Source organism: Brachyistius frenatus, unplaced genomic scaffold, assembly GCF_029030835.1.
Source record: "Brachyistius frenatus isolate BFR_SWC_R1_liver_20210118 unplaced genomic scaffold, ASM2903083v1 Contig_232, whole genome shotgun sequence".
In the NCBI taxonomy this organism is placed as follows: Eukaryota; Metazoa; Chordata; class Actinopteri; family Embiotocidae; genus Brachyistius; species Brachyistius frenatus.
Window position 1 is genome coordinate 395,592 of NW_027210831.1, and position 24,659 is coordinate 420,250.

The 24,659-nt window shown below is 41.8% G+C and overlaps 1 long non-coding RNA gene across 1 annotated transcript; it reads right to left on the bottom strand.

Annotated features, from left to right (window-relative positions):
* Nucleotides 1-20,802: 20,802 nt before the first annotated feature.
* LOC138633713 (uncharacterized) lies at nucleotides 20,803-24,304 on the bottom strand. The gene is made up of 5 exons (XR_011311906.1): nucleotides 23,806-24,304; nucleotides 23,570-23,620; nucleotides 23,053-23,082; nucleotides 22,773-22,961; nucleotides 20,803-21,006 (listed from the first exon to the last, which is right to left on the bottom strand). It is a non-coding gene; the product is annotated as an uncharacterized lncRNA (long non-coding RNA).
* Between the last annotated feature and the right edge of the window lie 355 nt (nucleotides 24,305-24,659).

Below are 24,659 nucleotides of genomic sequence, written 5' to 3' on the forward strand. Positions count from 1 at the left end.
ACGAGGAGTGGGCACGAGGACGAGGTGTAGCATAAATACTGAGACCACAGCTCATCAAAAAAACACTGGGTTTAATTCCCTAAAAAAAGGCTTCACTTACATTTACTTGCCTGTCATAAATAAAAGTCCCATATTTTTCCAGTGTTTTATTTACAGTCGCAATATCAATAAGAAGATTATTTTTTGTGTGGTTTCAAATACCAAAAACGTTCACGATAGCCTTACATCTGGAGCTCTACCAAGAACAGGCTGTTATTGTGTCTGTGTCCTCAAGATATTGATATCAGTGACCACCTTTTCTGATTGGCTGATTCCTCACTGAGCCACTCAAGAACCGGCCAATCACAGCCTCTTTTCGATGCTTTAGCTTGCTTTCTCTGTGACAGAATGACTTTTCGATGTTTTCTTCCACAGAAAAGATTGGGCAGTTGGCGGGTGGACATATCACATGTGCGAGAGTTTGTGACATCACAAACTTGCGTTAGTCCAAAAAGCACAATTGCTGAATACAGGCTGGATGCATTTCTCTGTAGACTGAGCGTTTTGACACGTTCACTGTATTTATTTAACACCTAGATCTGGTATGTAATGAAAAAAAAAAGAAAATCTAAATTTTGATATAGGACTTTAAATATATTCACTGTACCATTGCAGGCTGTTGGGAGCCATCACATTTCTAAACTGAGACTTGAATGCGATGGATCGTGCTGCGAGAGTTTTCTGTTTGAGGCGTTATGCTTTATTAATGTTTATTATTATCATTCTTGCTCTCAGTAGTTTTGCAGCTCATTGAATAAAAAATATAACTTAATCATTTTTGAGTCGACCCATTACATTTATGTTCCCTGTCTGGATCCTTGTCATTTGATTTGAATGATGCACGTCATACAATCTTTCAGAGTCCTAGAAAAAGACGAACAGGCATTAACCAACATAACAGCTGACGTGAACGTTCATTTCTATTACAGACTATTTCCTGTAATTTTGCGAAGGTTAAAATCTTATCCAAAACAACGTGTTGAAATTGTATCCACTGCCTCCTCTGTAATGTTGACTCCTGTATGAATGAGGCTTTATACTGTCATAAGGATCGTTGTTTGCTGCTGTTTTATAACAATTATACCCCCACCGAGCTTACAGCAGGGTACAGACGTTATTTAGTTGTTTTGATAAAGTGTTGTTAACATATTTCCATCCGTGCGGTGCCTCTGCTCGCTCTGATTACAGGGTGTGTTGGAGTCACTCAAGCCGGCTGTAATGGCTGGTTGATTACTGGAGTGGGTGTTTACTGGCAGCAGGTTAAAACGCTGTTGACTCTGTTTATAAAAATCAACATGATGATTCAAGCTCTGCTCCAGGAAATACAAAATAAAATTTAAAAAAAGGCAACGGAGGAGTTTTCGTCCATCTCTGTTTAACATTTTATGATTGCATTATTATTTCATTCTCCTTTATTTAGGGAGGTCAAATAAAATAATATTATAAAATAATATAGCAGTCAGCAGTAGTGCAACGAAGCTGATTGAACATGGTAATGTTGTGGTGATGCCTGTAAAGTCAGTCTATTCATTCTGTTGTCCATGATGGAGAGCAGATTTGGCCAAAGGCGAGCTTATTGTCCTGATGTCCGATTGCAGTGGGCAGGAATGATCTCCTGAATCTGTCCTTGTGACAGCGGAGCTGGATGACAAATAGTCTGCTGGCACTTTGCTTCTGCGTTGGAAAGCCGCGGCCCCCAGTGTAGCTTCGCATGCGTCGTTACCGCAGCAACCCATACAGATAGGTTGGTGATGTCTGGATACACCAAATCTGATCCGCTCACTTGCAAATAACAATGTGGACAGTCTGTCCTAAACATCTGATCTGATTTCCCTGAAGTCTGAAATCAGCCATAGAGAAGCAGTTGGCAGATAAAGAGTCGGATTTTCCTCAGGAGTTGGTGGAGACCAAAAAGGAGCAAAAAGAGAGTGAATATAGGACACAAACAAAACTCAAAATCGTGACACTTCTTGTGATCACGAGCAGAAGTCCACACAACAACACACACTTCCACTTCCAGTGTAGGCAGCTGCAGTTGGAGGTTGGAGCACTGCTGAATCTTGATGTGGTCTTTAAGCACTGGATGGTGGTGTCACAGCAGAAAAGATGAAAAGCTGGGTTAAGTCATCAGAGGACTCCCTGCTGGGTTCAGATCTTCAGTCGTATTAAGTCTTGCCAATAACACGCACGCACACACAGCTTTGAAGTGTTTGCTCTTCGTTCCACGAGTTCCACCGCTGCGGTACGAAGCTCGACGTTTGATCCCACGGCTGGAAGAGATGGTTTTATTTCTACGCCAGACATCTCATTACATCATTGGCTGCCATGTTTCTTCAGAGGTGAAAAGGCCACTGAGGCAGAGAATGTTCTGCCAAATGAACCTTTTCTTTTTTTTTTGGTTTAACAAGGGTTGCAGCTAAAGCCGGTTCAACAGGACAACAGGAGGAAGTCAGGCGCTGCTTTTTCAAGGCTGCAACGATGAATTTGGAATTAAGATCTGAAACTTGATGACACAGTCTTTATTTTTGAATGCATATTTGTGAACAGCTGGCACATGCTGAGGCTGATGGGGAGGGAAGGCAGGTCGGTATAGAAAGTAGCAAGAAAAGTTGTAAATAGGAACATAAATATTGAGGAGGCTACATAGCTCACGTGCCAACAACAGCAGAACATCCTGACACTGTACTCTGTCTTATAAACCACGCAGCATCCCTCCTGATCTGCTGCTTCTATTGTTTCACTGTTTAAATAGAAAACAAGAAAATGAATAGTCAATGTTTTCAGTTCTAACTTTCGCTAACTATCTGGACATTAAATAACCTCACGGTCTCGCAGGTCAAACTTCAGTCAAGTTAAAATCAGACTACAGGTACATTAATGGCTGAAAACTAATGTTTCATTCTCTCCACTTATTTTCAGAGGGACAAATTCTGACTCTTCTAAATTTAATGGACAGCTGGAGTCTCCGGTTTCTTTGCAGATTGTGTTTTTGCCTTGTAGCTTCACCTGATCTGACTGATGATACAATATCATCACACATCTGTCTCAAACATGGAAATACAGGCTGGAAGGGTCTTACTGAACCTACTGGACAAACTGCACCTGCTGGTGGGCTAAAAAGCGCCCTGCGCCCTCTGGTGGCTGTTGTGATTATGGCAGGAGCTGAAGAAAGTCTGGTAATGATGTACAAACAATTATTGGACGGATCAAACACAGGAAGAGTGCTGTGTGGAAAAAAAAAAAGTATTCACAGACTGTATTTAAAGTACATAATTTAGCCTACCTACCTAATGATACACATAACCTGTGTGTGTCTAAACATAACCAAATATTATGGTTACCGTGACGATCAAGGTCCAGTACGCCTGTCGCTGATACTGTCCCACTGTCATATACCTCCCACCAGTACCAACCAGTAGGTTTAGTAGGCTACTTCTAGTCCATATATTGGGACACGCGTGATGACAACCACCTGTTCAATAGTCTGACAAGAGCCAAACCAGGTGGGAACCAACCAGCACTCTGGCAATTATTAATGACTTCCTTTCTGACAGAATGAATGCAGCGGTATACACGAGGAATCTGTGTGCTCATATTCAGTCAAATGCACCAAAAATCAGTGGATGAAATTTTATCATTCAGCTGGTCAACAATTCAAAACATACGACCAAAACCAATAGTTAATATCCTTGATTGTTCTTCAGCAGTTCAATAGCAGCGATTGATTTTGCCAGACTAAAGACATAGAGTCCCAACAAAAGGTCAAAGCTGTCTGCCGTCACTGTTTGGAGAGCGTCACTGAAAATATACAAAGTGTATAAAGATGTCATTGACTCCATTCTGTCTGATTCCTTTTCAACATCGAAACTGTTTTAATAGGACTTTATCTCCAACTGTCAAAATACTTCTCGTCTGGGTGTCTGTTTTTCATAGAAGTGGGACTTAGTAAAATGATGCTGTGACTTATTCAGTCACTGATTAACACGACACTGAAAATGTAATACAGTAGTTTTACATGGTGATGTCACTAGTTAACACGTGTTTCCTCTGCCACTGACATTTGAAACCTTTTTTAAAGTGTCAACATGGATCACATTCAGACTCCCACTTCTTCTCTCAGCAGCAGCAGCTGATGATGACTCTGCTCTCGCTCACAACCTGATATAATGCCGCTGGCTGGTTGGTACTCGCTTTGTTGCAGTAACTTGGGAAGAACAGGGAGACATCTTTTTTAATCTATCCTTAACTGTGCTAGGATGTATCTTTGTGCTCAGGTGTCATGTCTCATTTTGTCAATTTTAAAAAGGCAATTTTAAAAAGCTGTCATGAACTAAAAGTTTAAGAACAATTACAAAACCTTCAAGTTATAATCCCTGAAATTATTTTTATTTAACAGTTCTGGCCTGTTAAAAAATGATAATAAGAAAACAGTCCATGCATCTGTTACTTCTGGTCTGGATCATTTTGATTCCTGATTACTGAAATGTGTCGGTAACTCTGAAAACTCTCCAAGTGATCCAAAACGCTGCACCGAGAATACTGACAAGAAGAGAGATCATATTTCTATTTTCGCCAGGTCCTTTTAAAATCAAGACTGGAATTTAAAATCCTCATCCTTACATAAAAAGTCCTTCGTGATGAGGCTCCCTCATATCTTAAAGACTTCATAGTAACCTGCTATCTCAGTCGAGCACTTCATTTTTAAAGTTCAGGCTTACCTGTGATTCCTACAGTTTCCAAAAGTAGAATGGAAGGCGGAGCTTTCAGCTTTTAGGCCCCTTAAGAAAAAACAACTTATGATGACGTGACCATATGACACACGTGATTGTGAACATGTAAGACGTGTATTTTGCACATGTGAAACATGTGGTTTTGGAACATTTTATTGGTGTGATGTGTGAAGCCAATGTAGATTCCCCTGTGAAAACTTCTCCACATATAATGTATGTCCTGTGTCATCATATGTTGCAACATGTGTAAACATGTATCATACATGTGATCACGTCTCCAATGTGGAAAACATTTTTTTTTCCCTCCGTAGAAGCAGCTCCTCTCTACTTCTAAGATGAGGATTAAAAACTCTCGGGCCGTCTCAGGTGACACTGAACCATCCTTTAGTTATACTGCTGTAGGCCTCAGCTGCTGGAGGACCTCCCATGATGCACCGCTCTTCTAGTTTCTCTTTCTCTCTCCGTGAATTTATATGCAACTATTGTATGCCATTAACTATGTGTTTTCTCTCTCCCTGTACCTTTCTGATTATCTCTGGCTCCGCAGCTGCATGTTTCAAAACTGGTCCCACCAATCTGCTCAGTGTTTAGTGTTTGTTAGTCTGTCTATGCTGTTCTTTTCTCTCTCTGCTCCCCCTTCACCAGCTGGTTGAGGCAGATGGCCGCCCACCTCTAAGTTTGATCTGTTAAAAGGGAGTTTTTCCTTCCCACTGTTTCTCTGAGGTCGTGATCTTATGATGCAAAGCGCCCTGAGATGACTTGTGTTGTAATTTGGTGGTATGTAAATGAAATTGAATGGAAAAATGTAAAGATTTTATACAGCAGGACGGCATTGCTTCTTAGTCTTTTCACTTATTTTTGTCCTTTTTATTGAAAGTCTAGGTCTGCCTGTAAATCCCCGAGCTCAGCTTATATCTCCATGATAAATAAATAAAACTATGTTGTTGTAAATAAAACAGGCTGAGTTCTCTGATGAGCAGACAGACTCCAGAGGGGTTTACAGCTGCTCGTCTTACTGAAGTTAAAATGTAAAAACATTCTTCTAGTCGACTCAGGAAAACCGGTGTGTACAGAGATACTGTTTTTATTAACATGTCTCAGTCCTGTGTTGTCACAGAGATCCACATGAGACAAGAGTTTGGCGATTTTTATTTAAAGTATACACACTAACCAATACAGGAATTTATTTGTAATCATAGAGTGTGTATAAAGACAGGCGAAAATATTGCAGACGTGTGTGTGCAGTAGTGACCGTGGCCGACAGACATGGTATCCAAGTCCCGCCTCCTCTTCGGCCCCAACATTAGCACATTCTCCTTGAATTTAACTGTATGCTAATAATTAGGCACCAGTGGTGGAGGAAATCAGGTCCTGTACTTTACTACCAATACAGCAAAGTTAAACTGCGTGACAAGTAAAAGTCCTGAATGAACGGTAAAAGTGCAGAAGCAGCAGAGTGTAGTTCAAATATTAAATTAAAAGTCCTGGTTTGCTCCCTCTCACTGATATATACATCATTAGATTATTAATAGTGAAGGATCAGTGTGTTGGCAGCATGTTACTGTTGGAGCTGCTGTAGTTGGAGCTGGTTTGAACGACTTTATGTCCAGTTTTATAACAGCAGATTCATGAGTTTTTGGGACTTTTTCCTCGAACCTTTGATTTTTTCCGAGATGATGGATCATTTGGACATTTCCTGAAATGAGATAAGTTTAGAGGGAAAACTCGGCATTTGCTTGAACTGTAAAGAAAAAACCTTACAAACATATGAAAGTGTGACTACACAGTGCTGTTTGTATCAGAAGACAAAAAAGGCTGGAAAGCACTCATTTCATCTGTAACAATGTGTTGTAGTTTAAAAGCAGGTTTGATGTTCTCTGGAGACCGTTTGAATCCAAAGGTGAGCGTGGGAGATTCGGGCAAGTTTCTAACTTGAGGGAATCAGAGTGAATGTGGGTTATTGATGACGTGTCCGAGCTGGAGAGAAAGGTGAGTGAGCTGGTGGTCTGGAAACCGAAGCTTTGCCGAGATACTGACTTCCGCTGACTCCAAAGATCAACGCAGGATAGGACCCGGTGAATCATCAGAGTCAAGACCAGGTTACATTCAGGAAATATGACGGCCGGCTGGCTGGCTGGCTGGCACAAACACCGACTACATCGGAGCAGAGAGAACCAGAGATCAGACTTGACGGAGGAAGTGCAAACAAAACCTACAAGAGAAGCGGTCTAAGGGCTGAGGACGTGCACAACCGACACTCCAAACAGACGCAGGACGGGCAACCACTTCAAAGCAAATACACGTCTATCTTAAGTCGTTGTACCAAGGTAACTGACGGAATGAGATAAAGTAGAAGACCAGGTTCATGTGCTGCCAGGAGATGATTAGTGGGATGCAGAGACCCTGTGGATCAGCTGCCCGGAGGAGTGGATCAGGGAGGAGCCTGGAGAAGGGAAGAGCAGAGCCCAGACCCACAACACACAAACCAAAACACAAGCACACGGCTCACCAAACCAGACACAGGGAATGACACACACAAAAAGAAAAAAACACCAGAAAAGATGATTTTTCTCTTTGCAGCCTTTAAAAAAAAACCTCTTTAAATTAGAGTGAAGTTCCTTTTATGAGAAACGGGTTACTTTTCAGTCCATTCGGCCAAACCCGACGCCAGCTCTAATGACAGCTGTAAAATATGCAGCTCAAGTTGCAGGAGTAAGCTATGTCTTGGAAAGTACCCCAAACAAACTTCCTTTCACATTTTCTTGTTGTTGTTTGTGTATATAATCCCATATCTTCTGCATAGGTGTAAACTAAATCTAAGTAAGGAGGGTGTATATGTCTTCTTCAGATAAGCCTGTGAACTAATTTGAACAGTGTTCTTCGTCAGCAGCAAACTTCTGATGTGAGCCAGTTCTAATTTCAACATCTGAACTGATTTGGCCTGAAAATAATGAGCCTCACACCAAATTGACAGTTTTATTAGCTCCCAATAACACTATAAAGAGTTTTGTTCCATCTCTGCTTCATCTCTGTTGTCCAGACTCACTCCCCTCCTCCTCCTCAGTATCTCCACCTGACAGCAGACAGTGATGGAGGTCCTGCAGTGTGAATACGGACAGTCTGTTTGCGCACAGCTGACTCACTCTGATAAGGTTCAGAGTTTACAGGAGCTGTGCTGCCGCAGCTGCCAGTTCATTTCCTTAGCTGATGATAAGGCCGGTCAGCCTCAGTGAGCAGGGTGGGCGGAGGTGGCGGCAGGTTGTTGGTCAATTTAATCCATTCAGAAAAGTAAACATCCTTTCTGTGTTGGAAATGAGAATCTTTCTCCAAGTTTCAAGACTGAGTGCAGAAGAAAAAAGTTTGAAGTCCTCTTTAGACAATGACTACATAACATAACCACAGACTGTGTATAAAAGTGGACGTAGACTTCCATTCAATTTCTCATTAAATTCAAAGTCAATAACATTTCTCCACGACTTATTTTGGTTTTGCTAGCTAAAGTCACTCCGTATTAGTTTTATGACAGTCCATCTGAAAATAAATCCCTTCATTAATTAGAAAATAAGCTTCAAAATGCTGTGTTTTGGGGGGGCGTGTCTGTTTGATTGACAGGCCTGTGGTGCAGTCAGGTTACGGCTGTCGGTGGGCGGGACGTAGTATCGTCGGGTTTCAAATCAGATGGAGTCAGATCCCCCGCTTGCTCCCCTCCAGCTTGTCCAAATATGGTCACTAAGGGCTGAAATCTGAACTTGAGGCTTCATCACAGCGTTCACAAACCAACGGTGACATCACTGATGGTTGCTGCTTGAACATGACGTATGGCTGACAGGCAGTGTTGTACATGGATTACCTATGAATTAGTTTGTACAAATAGTGTTCACGTTCAAAAACAGGACAACATATACACTACAGCATCAACGCGTTGCAGCCCACAGCTGAATTACAATGAAGCATAAATGGCTTTAATTCCACATCCTATGTTTGTTCCCTGCACTACGAGGGAGAATCGAAAAGACTTCCCCTGTTGCATGTGAACAGTTCGCCACGCTGAGAAGTGTGCAAAGCATTGGGAAGGTATAACCTTTTTTGAAAATAATGAGTACTAATTCCAAGTTTAGTTGCTTGATCAACATCAGCACCTGAGTTACAAGTCAGGAAATAGTCGACAGAGACCCTTGAAATGCTTCAGAAAATGTACGACAATTAAGCAATGAGCCTGGAGAGGTGTTGTGAGTGACATTCACCTCTCAAGAGGGGCGGGACGTTGCTGTCAAGAACAAAGAAGACCAAAGAAGGTCAGGAGCAACCAGGTGGGTTTTCTTTGACATCCACCTACACGAACCAGATCTGGCTTTCTGCAACCTCTCTCTGTTTCCCAAAATTTGACAGAAAATTTCAAGTGTGTTCTCTTGTCTAGTTTCAGGTGGATGGAGAGGCCATGGATGTGCTGAACCAGTGGTCACTTCAAATTTTGCAACGTAGGTGTTGATGTCGATGAAGCCATAAAACTTGACATACTTACTCACAGAGGTTGTAACTTTTGCCTTCTTTGTGTATGTCACCGTGCTGTGCACTGTTTGCATGCAACAGAAGTAGTCCTGGAATTTATTGATCCATCCTCATAGTGGAATATTTTGTAGTTAAAATGACAGATATTTCTTTCAGGAGATGTTGGAGACCAAAAATAGAACTAAAAGAGAGTGACTGCAGGACTTCTGCAGCTGGGAATCATCACGTGGAGACAAACGGTACTAATAATTGACCCAGTTGAGACCTTTGGGAAGGGGACTTCTACCTGATCCTGACTCTCTGTGGAGCCCTGACACCGTTCACCAACCTGGTTGAGGAAGCATGACAGGCTGAGTCATTGGCTTCTGAAAACTTACTTTACTGCCTTTACTGTTCTCATCTAAATCAACTTGTTATTGTTGTATATATATATTTTCTATTGTCTTATCTCCATGATTAATGTGTTTTTATGTTGTGTTTTATTTGAACCTTGCTTGCCATGTGAAGCACTTTGTAACTTTCTGTTGATAAGTGCTTTATAAATAAAGATATTGTCATGACTACCAAAATAAATCTTCATGTTCTTCTGTAAACTGCTGGATGTAAAAATAAGCAACTGTCAGGAGTCCGGTTTTCCTGTTTTGCCCCCCCGATCACCTCTCCTCTTGTGTCCCCTCAGTCACCAGTCTGTCCTCTGTCTGTTCTCCATCCGTCCTGTTCCGGCTTCCTCCGGCTTCTGTTCCTCCTGCGGAGCTCCTGTCAGAGTCACCAGTCGGTGGAGTTGCCCTCCCGTCTCGGAGAATTATTGACTCTGTTTCTTCCAGCGGTCCTGTCCGCTGGTCTGCCGGCTGTCCTGCCAGCCGTGTCTCCCCGGATCTATCGGTCGAGTTGCCCTCCCAACTGGAAGCAAGTGGACACGATAGGTGCCACCCTTTTGTTTGTTTGTTTGTTTTTTGTTTATTGCAATAAAGACTATTTTGGAACCGATACTTAAGTCTGTGAGCCTGCATTTGGATCCTGGTAAACAACACCTCATGACAGCAACTGCTTTTAATTAGGTTTTCCTTTATAACTTAATAGGTGATTAATAGTGTCATCTGGTTTCTGCTTCAATTTGGCAAAAAAATGCAGTTATTGTTACAAAATTATGATGGTAAATACTTTTTTCAGGTTACTTTACTTTGATTTCTGTGTGTGTGCATCTTCATGTGCTTCTATATTCATATGTAAATGTATGTGATCACATGTAAACATGAGTCCAGAGATCAAGTGGTTCTCTTGGCATCATCTCACATGTGTGCTTTTTTGTACTGAGATCAAACGTGAGCTTGACTTTGATATAAAAGTTCAAAGACTCTTCATGCACCATTCACCTACACAGAACACCCCCCCCCCCGCCGCCCCACACACAAACAGACAGACATTAACTCCTTCAAGCGATAAACATTGTGCATCTTGTTCAGATGCACTCCTGTTTTATTGGTGCAGCTCTGGTCGGTTCCAGGCTCAGTAATTATTCGGGCCCGAGCACCGAGAATCGGTGCGAAAGCCTTGTTGTATTTCATAAAACTGTTCTTCCTTTTTCTTCTTCTCCTTGTGTAAAGTGATTTTTCTTTTTGGAGGCTTTATCATATTCAAAAACTCATGAAAGTGGATACACATTTGTCTCCCAGCGAAAAATTTCTAATTCTAGTGGAGTCGCGAGTTGGCGCGGCCAAACAATGTTTAAGGTCAAAGGATGCTTGAAACCTCACGAAACGTGTGACATACATCCGGTGTGGTGAGACGATACATTTGATGTCTTTTGTGAGTCGGCGTGGCCAAACGGCTCGCCAGCGCCCCCTGCTGGAGACAGGAAACGAGACAAAAATAGCAACTTTAAGCGGGGATACGCGGTCCCTCGCGCGCTGCATGTCGGGGAGACGGCTTTGGGGAGGAGGCGGTGCGCCGGAGTGCGAGGGCCCGTACATCACTGCTTACAGTTTTAATTCTTCCTTTTCTTGTTATTCTTACATAAAGTGATTTTCCTTTTTGGAGGCTTTATCATATTCAAAAACTCATGAAAGTGGATACACATATGTCTCCCAGAGAAAAATTTCTAATTCTAGTGGAGTCGCGAGTGATGTTTAAGTAATGAAGTAAAACATTTTGAGATTTAAAAATAGATCGAAGGGAACGTGTTTAAAGGAATGCACCTTATCTTATCTGATGAATCGGACGAGTTTCCACAGACTCCGTCTACGACTGAAAAACACAAACTACTGCTGAAAACCGGAGAATCCAAACATTTATAATAATAATTTTAAAAAAAACAGTCACAGAGAGAAACAAATACTTGGAGATGAAAGTAAAAACATCAGAAGTGTTAGTCAGAATATTTAAAATAAAACTCGGTGTTGCAAGGCGGCCGGAGATGCTGCAGGTGGTGGTGATGATGATGATGATGATGATGATGATGAGGAGGAGGTGCTGCTGCTACACACACTGATCACACTGACACGATGCTGTTAAAAAGGAAATGTGTGTGTGTGAAACAAACCTTCCTCTTTCACCTCCTCCTTCTCTCAGCTTCCCTCAAAGAATCTTGCCGTAACACAGGAAGTTGATGTTTGAGGTCAATGGACGCTTGAAACCTCATGAAACGTGTGACATACTTCTGGCGTGGTGAGACGATACATCTGATGTGTTTTGCGAGTGGGCGTGGCCAAACGGCTCGCCAGCGCCTCCTGCTGGAGACAGGAGACGAGACAAAAATAGTAGTGATGGTGAGATGAAGCCTCATGAGGCATCGAACCACTTCAGCCAATTGGTTCCAGAAAGGGTTCATTTCTCGAAGCTTCATGTGCACACGAAACCACCTACTGGCCAAGTGTATAATGACAGGCAGCTGGATCTGAACCACATAATGTGATGCATTGAATGTTTGTGTCTGTTATGGCTGTTGGGAATGACTATGAATTACAAAAATGTATGACCAAATAATTTCTGTACATAAATTATCACATATGTGCATAATAAAATATTTTTTGAATGTATTCTGTGTGTAAATTTTCCCAAAATGGTAGTATCATATGATATGGCAGGTTGTGTAATCATGTTTTTCTGTCACTTTAGGAAAATGTCATGGGCTTAAGCAGGCAGAGGACAGTGGAAGTGCTTGTGGAACTAGGAAGAGGGGACTGAATATGCTTGTGGAACTTGGACAATGATGTACAGGACAGGGGACATTTTATTCATTTTTATTCAGAAATAAGAGTTTCTCAACAGTTTTTGGTTTTGTGGATGTCCACATGTCAGAAGTAAGGCTAACAGCAGCCACCTTTCCACTTTAGCCTTCTCCTTCTCCTTAGCTGACTCATACTTGGCCTCCACCATGGCCTTCAGAGCCTAAAGGAAAAAATATATAGTGCTGAACTGTGAGACACAATAAAGTACTCATTTGTTTCATGCATGCACCCATACATACCTGCCTTGTAGGGAGAACATAATTAGGATCCAGTTTGGACACAAATGCCCTGAATCCAACATCATCCACAATACTGAAGGGCTGTGTGTCCTTCACTATCATGGAGACGAGGGCTTCATCCAGCTCTGGTTTTCTGGTGGCTGGTTCAAAGAGAATAAACACAGAGTCTGTTACCTGTCTTTATTTGCACAATAAACAAAAGTGAACAGGGAAAAATTGTGATGGTGCATTTGTAATATTGTAATGACTTACCTTGGCTGGGTGAAGCTCCAGTTTCCTCCTTATTCTCATGCAAGGCACGGTAACGCCTCAGCATGGATCAGGTGTTGTTATTGTACCCCAACTCCTTGGAGCACAATAAACACCTCACCTTTGAATTAAATAAGAAACTGTGAAAAATACAGTTCTTGATAAGCAAACCTAATGTGTCTGAAATAGAGTTAGATTTAGCTTATTAGGAGTTATCAAATCAAAGTGTTCCCATACAGGGGAAATCCTCCTCTTCCCAGCTGGCTCCATCTTATCACCTCCTTCTCTCCTCACTCTCCTAAATCTCCAAACTATCTCTCTCTCTCTAACTCTCTCTCTCTCTCTCTCTCTCTCTCTCTCTCTCTCTCTCTCTCTCTCTCTCTCTCTCTCTCTCTCTCTAAACTCTCCAAACTATCCAAACTCTCAACTGACCTCAACTCTCCACCAACAACCCACATTTTGAATGGAGCCTGAGAGGTTTATATTGCTGTCAAACCTCCCGGCAAAATCTGAACCACTTCCCGAAGCAGTCACGTGGTACAGCCGGCAGCGAGGCTTCGGACGTCATCATTTTTGGCTCCTCCCCTAAATGAAGCAAGCCTCGACACGCACTTCGAGGAAACGCCCCCTCCGTTACTGGACACACGCTTCGAAGCGTCGGCACACCTCGTAACATCACTAAAAAATAGCAACTTTAAGTGGGGATATGAGGTCCCTTGCGCCATGCACGTCGGGGAGGCGGCTTCGGGGAGGCGGCGTGCTGGAGTGCGAGGGCCTGTACATCACTGCTTGCAGTTTTAATTTGATTTGTATCTTATCTGATTGTTGATGCTGTTTTTAATATTAACGGCTTTTTAAATAAACTATTTGTATGTTTTGACTCGAAGCCACGTCCCTGTCCATCCTTATTTTGCTTTACACGTCTCTGTGTGTTGATTTGAGGTGAGTCTTGGGGGGTGTCCGAGTTCAGGTGGGGGCTGAGCAACACCTGACCCTCCAGTCCTTCAGGACACACACTGCAGTACAACTCCACATCCTTTAGCATAGTGTAGATACTCAGCGCACCGATTGGTGTTGTCAGTGTATTAAAACATCTTTAAAGCTCTACCATTAGGTGCTCCGACGACTCTGATGCTCCGGTTGTTCTGAATCACGGCGGCGGGGGCTAATTAAGCAACATTGCTTAAAGGACCTGCTGACAGTGATGAGATCGTTAAGTGAGCTGTTGCATTTCACCTGAATTATTGAAATATTATAAAGCAGTTTGATCCATCGGATGAATTTGTTTCCAAAACCAAATTTTTCCCATGTTGCTTATAAGAAACTATCTAGCCAGTCAAATGCTTTGTTGAAATCCAAAGTAAAAATCCTCTTGTGCTACACATGTTGTTGCCTGTGTATCTCACTGAAAGATAATGTCCCTGTCCGGTAAACCATGAGCTTGAGAGAGACAATGATGGTTGAGATGATGGTTTTTTTATCTGATAGCTAATATTTTGGCAAGTATGTTATAATCTGAATTTTATAAACTGATGGGTCTTTAATTTTGGGGCTCTGAGGAAATATTAATAGGAAGTAAGCAAGGTTGAAATAAACCAGAACTATTCTTTTTATTAAGGAACAGATTTGGACATCAACATGTTTTCTTCTCCTGTGACCTGTTGGGGAGGCTTGTACACATGTGTGAGGATTCCTGTTTTTCTTGCTGTTTTTCCAGTTCCTTTCCCCATTTGTGTTTTGTCTCCTCGCCGTGTCTGTGCTCTGTGGGTCTGTTGTTGTTGTTGTGGGCCGTGAGTGTGCCGTGCCCTCTTGCAGGCTCCTCCTTGGCTCAATCTTCCAGGCGGCCGGTGCAGCTGAACATCGTTCCACTAATCACGTGCTAACAGCATATCGACCCCGGTCTCCTGCTTCATCTCCATCAGGTCGTTCCATCAGTGGTACTAAGGCCCGGAACTCCTGAAGTTGGACGTTCTGATTCCTGCCAAATCATATCAATGTCAATTTTGATCCCCGTGTTCTCGGCTCGTTTCCAGTTGGTGTCCGTCGTGCCAGTCCCCTGTCAGCCACCTGTTCCCCGTTCCTCGTCAGCGAGTCCTGAACCCCTGCTCCATCAAACCTGAGCCCACAGGAGCGGTGGTTGTCTACGGCTTTCAGCCTTTGACCTCCACTGTTTCTAACCTCCAGGGAAACTCTTCAGTTGCTCCACTTCATCAGCGCTTGACTCGGCTCTCGTCCTGACCGGCACTTCAGCCGCACTCTGCACCTCAAACCCACAAACTCACCTGCTCTTCGGCTTCTTCCTCTGTCACGTGGCTGCACACTGCCCGTGCACTCATCTCCCTCTTCTGCTCTGGAGCTCTAGCTTGCTGCTCAACCTACACACACTCACACTCACACACACACACACACACACACACACACACACACACACACACACACACACACACACACACACACACACACACACACACACACACACACACACACACACACACACACACACACACACACACACACACACACACACACTCCCCCTCTTTAGCTCAACGTGGACCCAATCCCAGTGTCCACCTTCACAGACTTAGAGTCACATTCCCGGTAAGTCCGTGAGGGTTTAAAGTACCCTTTCTGTAAATCTGCATTTCTGCAGAGTTTGACTTCAGGAATTAGGTAGGTAGGTAGGTATATACTTTATTAATCCCCGAGGGGAAATTTTTTTCGCCACAGCAGCATACATACAGGAGCAATAATAGAAACAATAGAATAAAATAATAATAGAATAGAATAATATAATAGAAAAGCAATAAAATAAAAAATATAAATATAAAATGCACAGTACATACAGTATATATACAGTACATTAAATATCTATATATATTATATACAACAAACCAATAAACACAGTCAACATATATATATATATATATATACATACGGTACAGTATATATCTATATATATAATATACATACAATATACAAGCAACCAAGAAACACAGTCAACAGTGTTTTTGTACTGTGATGGATTTTGCCAGAGGTGAGTTATTGTAAAGTCTTATGGCAGTGGGCAGGAATGATCTCCTGTATCTGTCCTTGTGACAGCGGAGCTGGAGGAATCTTTTAGAGAAAGTGCTCCGCTGTCCCTGCAGCAGGTGGTTGAGAGGGTGGACAGGATTATCCAAGATGGACAATAGTTTGATCAGCGTCCTCCTCTCCACCACCTTTTCCAGACTATCTAGTTTGTAGCCGATGATGGAGCCGGCCTTCTTAACCAGCTTGTTAAGTCTGTTGGTGTCTCCGGCTCCAATGCTGCTCCCCCAGCAGACCACAGTGAAGTACAAAGCACTGGCCACAACAGACTGGTAGAACATCTCCAGCATCATGCTGCACACATTGAAGGATCGAAGTTTCCTCAAGAAAAAGAGTCGACTCATCCCCTTCTTGTAGACAGCGTTGATGTTGGTCTTCCAGTTCAGTCTGTTGTCATGGAGACACCAGGTACTTGTACTCCTCCACCATGTCCACCTCCTCTCCCGGAACTCTCAGCGGTTGTGGAGCCATCGTCTTCCTCCTGAAGTCGACCACCATCTCTCTGGTCTTGGCCACGTTCAGGAGCAGCTGATTTCTTCCTGCCCACTCCACAAAGTCCTCCACTACTGCCCTGTACTCCTCCTCCCGTCCATCCCTTATACACCCGACCACTGCAGAGTCATCACAGAACTTCTGCAGATGTCTTGACTCTGAGTTGTACTGGAAGTCAGTTGTGTATAAGGTGAACAGGAAGGAGACAGAACAGTTCCCTGAGGAGCTCCAGTACCACTGACCACCGTATCAGACAGCACACTGCCCAGACGGACAAACTGTGGTCTGCCTGTCAGGTAGTCATTGATCCAGGAGACGGTGGACGTGTCCACCCCCACCACCCGCAGCTTCTCACTCAGCAGCAGTGGTTGGATGGTGTTACCCACAGTTCATTGTAAAATTGGTGATGCATTAAACGTGGTTGTCCCGCCGTGCACAAAATGCTAACAAACCAAGCATTGATGATGTTATCTGGAAGTGACAGAACCTGCTGCTGCTGTGGTTATTAATGCATGTTTGTAAAGTTGTTTGAATTCTATATCAAACATCTCCATTGGGTTTACTCAATGGCTTTACTGAGTTTTGGTAATTTGCTAATACATATAAACATTGAACACACACATATTTGGAGGTGTGGTGTTTTCTTTTGTTTCCAATAGCGATGTGAGCAGCATGTGATGTTGTGATGGAGTGTCCTGTTTTGCCTTTAATACCATTTCAGCCCTCATTAACTCAAACACTAAAACACTACAGCAGTGACCTCAGTTAAATCAGTGATTGTTTAGGATTCAGGGTTGAATTTGGAGTTGGGCCCCGAGCTGTCTGCCTCCCCACACTCACAGCTTTCACCCCTGGACTCTGTATTAGCCAATATACAGACACACACATTCACACACACACACCTACACTCATACACACTTACTTGCACCGCCGCATACTAACCATAGTAAATCCAGCCAGCCGGCCCACTCTCCGACTCACTTTTACTCTGCATCCGAACTCCTGGACTCAAATCAACTCTGCATCTACAACATAATGACCGATTCAACTGTTGAATAAATCTTCTTTCACTCCACAGTTCCATGTCTGCTCTCGGGGTCATTTGTCATAATGATGTGGTGGGTTTAAACAACAGCAGAAAAGTTGAGGGAGTCCATATTTCAACATCTCTGTTATTCCTACCGGTGACTTTTAGGAGGAAAAATAGAGAAAGAAAAGAAATCTTTTCTAAGGCGTGCCTCAGGCCAGGGGTTCCAGAAATAGTCTTTCTATATCAGTACCTATCATGCACATGGCTGTGAAGTTTGTGAGTTAGTGGTCGCAATTGCTTCCCTCCTCGCTGGCTCTCTGTCACAGCTGTTCAGCATGCAGGGCAGCGCAGCACACGGCCATTTTACATTTTTGCCATTTGGGTTAGAGTTAAAATGAGCTCAGCGGCACCCAGCAGCTCTTCTTTCAGAAGTTATTACACCCCCAGCTCAGTTCAATGACTCACCAGAAAGTCATTTCTGTAGAGCCCTGACACGCAGGGGAATGAATATAACAGGGGATTTGTCACAGACCTGTTTGAAATAAAAAAAACAATAATAAACACCTGATTCTTGAGTACATGTTTGTGTTTTTTCAGGCAGTCTGTGTTTCAGATGCCGATGGAGGTATTTGCAGTTCTCGACTTACAATATAAACACATGCCCTTACAGTCACTAAATGTGTCTTAGCTCTGCAGCCCAGTATCACAGCAGTGAGGGACGTGTGAAGTACACAAGCCCGTCCACTAAATGAAAGCTTGTCTTTGACACTTGGCGGTGAGAAAAAACAACCCGGTGTCACAGCAAAACGTGGAATAGACACGCCGCTCCACGACGACAAAACGTGAAATAGACACGCTTTGGACTGTCTATGCGTGACAGTTACACGTTTTCCCTGTAGTGGACGGAAATTAAACCTACTCCAAGAGCCATGTGATTTACAACAAAATGAAACTTATAGATAAAACATGTGGCTGGAATCACTAAAAAAGCACATGGTTGGTGTTAGTGACAAAAAAAACATGGTTGGTGTTAGGAGAAAAAACATGGCTGCTGGGGGGTTTGTGTGGTGTAGCTTGGTGGTGTAAGTCTCAGACTATCCAAACGAGGGTGGAGTTTGTGTTTGGGAGCTGACAAGCTCCTTTTTACATTAGTTTGTGTTTTTGGTCTCCTTTCATTTTGGCAAATTACACTCAAAATAAAGTCACATGCCATGAAGTTGTCCAACTATATTGTGTTGCTTCAGCCTAACATGCACTCGCCATGTCGGCTTTTCTCTTCTTTTCTAGCTACTAGAATATTTATGCTATTAACCTATGTGTCTTTATTAACATGATGTCAATATTTTCTTTCTTTAGTATAACGGTTATCATTGGTACTACTGTATTGTGACACCTTTAATCTTAAGCATTGATACATTTCTCCATAAAAACAGCAGATACATTGATATTTGTGAAAGATATGCATCAACAATGTTGGATTGATGGTGGTAAGGTAGTGGATGGGGTATGATGCTCTCGAAAGTGCACACTTAAGTTGATTTTTTTTAAGGGACATTTGTGTGAAGATGTGCACGTGTACACTTTGCTATTTTTATGTGGATGTAAACCTGTTTAGATCTGATGCACAACTTTATAAATGAGAAATCTGGAGTTTGACTCAGGTCTGCAGCGCAACACAACTGACAAGTTTCTCCTACCCAGACTTTTCTTCACATTTTCTCTCTACGTCACAGACTGCAACATGTTCCTCAACAGCTGTAGTTACCACTAATTTAGCAGATTAAAACACGTAATTGCCTCAACAAATCTGACGTGTAAAAAATAAACTAAAATAAAGGTTGGGGTGGGGTGAACTCTGTTTCCTGCCTGAAGGGTGTTCAGGTGACTGCAATCACTTGTTAGATGTCCAATGAGGTGATCCAAACTAAAGTAGCTTGAATACCTGTATGTGACAAGCTTAAAAAGCTTCTTATTACATGTCAAACATGAGCCTATTTTATGTAGCAAACGAACCAGGCGTACTGACCTTATTCAGAAAATTCAAAACGGATCTTCAGTGTGGCTAACAACAACACAAACTGCACCAAACATGTTCCAAATGGTTTTGATTCATGGTTTTGCTCTGGATGTTTCCTTGCTGCTATGAACAGAGATCAGCAAGCTATAACTTCTATAACTATAGGCCTAACCGATCGACACGTTTTTGTCGGTCCACTATTGGATCCATACTTACATACAATCTAATGGTACAATCATCACTTAATAAAAGAAAGAAAACTGCCAAAACTTTATTCAAACTTAAACCCACCCTCGGTACTTTATTATTCATTTTCTTTCATACCTTTAATGGATTCTCAGTAAAGACAGTTTTTGATTTTCTGATTTTGATCTTGCGTTTTCATTGAATTTACGGTTCACCTTCAGCTCTTCACCTTCACATTACCCGTCTCATCAAATTAGTTTAACTGATACTCTCACCTTGGCTGTTTTCAAATTCACATTTTTATTGGCCAGCTACTTTCAGCATGAAGCTGATCCTGTTTTTATTGTTATTGTTTTATTGTAATTGAGCACATACTTCCTTAATAGAGTAGATTATTCTGTGGTTGTCTTACTTTTACTGTAGGTCCATGTGTCCATACGTACAACTGTTATACAGTGTTATCAAGCAGGAGTTATAGTTGTTAACAAAGACCTCAAACACTCTAAATGTCCAAACAACCGCACCACGCAGCATTTTACTGTAATCCATTTATTATTTGTGTAAATTTGATGGGTTTGATGGGGACAAAGGAAAATAAGACTGAAGACTCATGTTGTTATTTTGAAATGTTATTTCATCATACATATTAATAAGAACACTTTACAGCAATTAGAAGTTTTATTTTTATTTCATAATATATTTCATTATTAATCCCAATGAGACTTTTATTTCAAGTCAAGTTCTGTGTTATAATAACACATTTTAATTCAGGTGTGTTGTGGTGACATTCAACTACACATTATATACATGAATATGGTTATTATTCAGACTGTTTAGATTGTTTGTATATACTTTTCTTTTGTTTCTATCATTTCATCTTTAATGACGCCCCTCACAGCCAGAGACCACTTGTGTCATTGTCAACATCACTTGGAGGAAGACATGGATGGAAACCAGGATGGAAACCAGGATGGTGACCAGGATGGAAACCGTGTCTGACTGTATTGTAGTAACATGTTTTGTATTAGATGGACTGCCTCCATGTTTTTTGGACATGTCAATAGTCCTGGCACAGTTTCGTGGAAGAGAACGTCAACATCCAAGACAACATTCAGAAACTTGTCAGACCACTTTATCCCAGAGGTTGAATAGTCGTGGTTCCGTGTGTGATGCATCAGAACCAGAATGATCTTTTTAGGACCTGCTGACACCAGAAGAAATGAGAGGAATGAGACATGGAGATGGACTTCCTGACAAGATGAACAGGTGATCATCCTAAACTTGAACTTTTTTTATTCTATGAAACGCAGTTTAACTACTACAATGTCATCAAGCTGTCTGAATTTTAAAATGCAGTTTTTATGTTAAAATGACCTGCTTATACATGGACAAAAAACTAAAAACAACATCAACACCAGAACAACATGAAACCCCTTAAAGGTGCAGAAAGTTAGGTTTTTAGTTTTAGAAGTTCAGAAATTAAAGACAATGATCTATAGAATCTGAACAAATAGCAGTTTTGACGTTACGTTAAAGATGTCTAGGATTTGTGTTACGCAGATGTCTGCTGAAATTAGCATGCTAACCAGATAGCCATCCTGTCCCGTCTTGTCATACCACCCAGCATGTCAACAGGCAACAGTGAATCACTGTAGCATCAAGTCGACCCTCAGTCCAACATTAGAGGAAGAGGAATTAGCATATTGTAACCCTCAGCTGATAACATTATTATTTCAAGAAATCAATATGAACACAAATCAGATAACAACAGCAACTGCAGTATTTTAAATGCCTGATTACAAATTAATCTGGTTTAATGTGGACATACTCTGGAAACGACCTAAAAAAACGTGCAATGCTTTTTAAAATGTAAATAAAAACAGAATGTGCTGATTTGCAAATCATGTAATTCCATATTTCATTGAACAAAGATCAGAGACAAATCAAATGTTGAAACTGAGATTGTGGTAGTGGGGCGTGGTTTGGCTCAGCTGCAGGAAGGACTGATTGGGGGAGTGGCTCAGGGAACGGTGCCTGGAAGAGGCTTAATGAACACAGCTGCAGGGAATCACTGATCATCTCTCTCCACATAGAAGCACCTGGGAGGACACCAGAGTGAAAAGGACTCCTGGAGGACACTGGGCCGCAGGTTGGCTGTAGAAAGGACGTTGGACGTTGGACGTGTGCTCGGAGGCTGGGCAGGCGAGCACACAATCATCCGAGTTATTTTTCTTGGTGATAAACTCGTCGAAACTGGACTTTGACTCTTCGTGGTTCGTTCGTGCCAATAGAACCCACAGTGATGGCGAAGATGCATGTCTGAGATATTTTGTATTGTTTTTTGGAAAATAATTTCTCCTTTTGAATTTGATGGAGGTCTGGACTGCAGGCAGTTCAGTTTAGCACCCGGACTCTTCTACTAGGAAGCCATGCTGTTGTAATACGTGCAGAATGTGGTTGGGCATCGTTTTGCTGAAAAAAGAAAGATCTTCCCTAAAAACAAAAAGGCTGACTGGCAGCATATGTTGCTCCAAAACCTGTATCTGTCATTCAGCAGTATTTGTGCCTTGCCAGATGTGCAGGCTGGATCATCATAGATGTTGTCTTTTGAACTGTGCACTGATAACAAGCTGGATGGTGCTTCTGCTCTTTAGGATGCAGTTTCCATGATTACCAGAAATAATCTCAAATTTTGATTCCTCAGACCACAGGACAGTTTTCCACTTCGCCTCAGTCCATCTTAAATGAGTTCCGGTCCAGAGAAGGCGTCAGTGTTTCTGGATCATGCTTATATATATATATATATAAACCATCTTCACTGCTGAAACTCTTTCTCTCTGAATGCTCCTTTTAAACTGAATGTTATTATTAATTCATTAACCTAATTAGTTGAGATGTTCCACCAGGTGCTTTTTTTTTTGTTGCGTTGTACAACTTTTCCAGTCTCTTGTTGCCTCTTTGTATTACCTGACATCCTACTCATGGCTGAGTCCACGTCTGACCCAACACGGCTGGTGATTGGACAGAAAAGAATGATGACTCGGCATCCACGCTGGTCTGTGTTCTCCACCAGCAGCTGCTTACAGTTTTTCACTTGGGACAGCAGAGCTTCATCAGCCCCAAAGGTTTCTCCTGTGGTGACTGTGTGGATCTGAACTTTGCCCCGGCAAACAAAATAAAGTGGAAAAAGAATTAACGGAATACAAAGATGGAATCATTGCAAGTTAATTTCAGCTGAGACACTCACCTCCATGCTTGGACGACTGCTTGTAGCTTCCTATGAGTAGCAATAGAACAGAAACTTAAAGAAGGATTCAACATCTGTTGCCAGAAACTACACACACACACACACACACACACACACACACACACACACACACACACACACACACACATGTAATATACAAGATTGTGTTGAGTTAAAGTGTAGATTTGTGTTTACATTTGCACCTAACTTTACCAATACCTTGTCTTGTAGAGTCAGCAGCATTTCCTCTCTGACCATAAAATAAAGTAAAGCCTGTCCTCCTGTGTTTGTCGCTGTATCAGCGTGATGAGCACAAGAGCTTCTAGCTTTAGCACCCTCGCCAGTCACCAGTTTCTATTTGGGTGTGTTTAAACAATAAACTGACATTTTCAGACGTTTTGAGTTGATGCCTGTATTTCAATAATTGAATCTTACTTGCTTGTTTTGCACTTTTATTGCAGTAATGTAAAGAATGTAGTTGTGATCCATTTGAGTAATAACATTATCGTCACTTCACCTGTCTCTCCTCTGCTCCTCTTTTCTGCTGAGCCCATCTCGTTTTGAACCACTGAGAGCAGAAGGGTTATAAGTAGATAAGTATATGGTACTCTCTCATATATATATATATATATATATATATATATATATATATATATATATATATATACAGAAGAATGAACTAAAATACAGCTTGAATTGCCTTAACTAACGGCTTTTGAAAACCACAAGTCATTTCTTCACTGTACAACAAACCTTTATATTCTTCCATGAAATTATTGAAGAATTCTTTGATCTCGTTGTTGTGTGTTATTAGAGGAAGGTACTTCTGGAAAGTTTCAGCAGCTGCAGAGAAAGAACATACTAGTGTTAACAACGCTTTACATTGTGCGATGTTCAACTCTCTTGTACAAAAGTTGACAATCATGCAAGACACACAATGAGATGTTTGGACCAAAACTTGAATCCAGTCCAAAATAGACCAAAGGGGACATTGATCGCTGGTTCACTGATGGACAATTTGGAGCTTTGATGACCAAAGACAGCCAGCGGTAATCTTCATAGTGCCAATAATTTAGAAGCTAATTCTCACTGTGTGACGGCTGCTGTGTCCTTCTCTAAAAAACAACCTGATTCTGATGTAACAGAAAATAATGGCTGGCATGACATGGTTCATGTGCATTTCTGAATAAAGTCTAGCGGCAAGAACACTCAAACACAAACCAAAACAAGGTGTGAGGAAGTAAAAGAAAGCGTGACAGTTAGCAGTAAAGATTCATGACAGTGAAAGACTGTGTGGGAAAAGAGTGCAACAATTTAAGATTCATTTCATTTAAAATAATTTGGGGATTTCATCATCGACGGAACATAATATAATTAAAACATTCAGAGAATCTGGAGAAATCTCTGAACACAAGGGACAAGGCTGAAAACCCAAACTGAATGGCCGTGATGTTCGGGCCCTCAGGCAGCACTGCATTAAAAAAATTACACAATTCTTTAGTGGAAATCATAGTCTGGGCTAAGAAACACTTCTGAAAATCATTGTCTGTGAACACGGTTCATCGCTGCATCCACAAATGCAGGTTAAAACTCCACCATGAAAACCA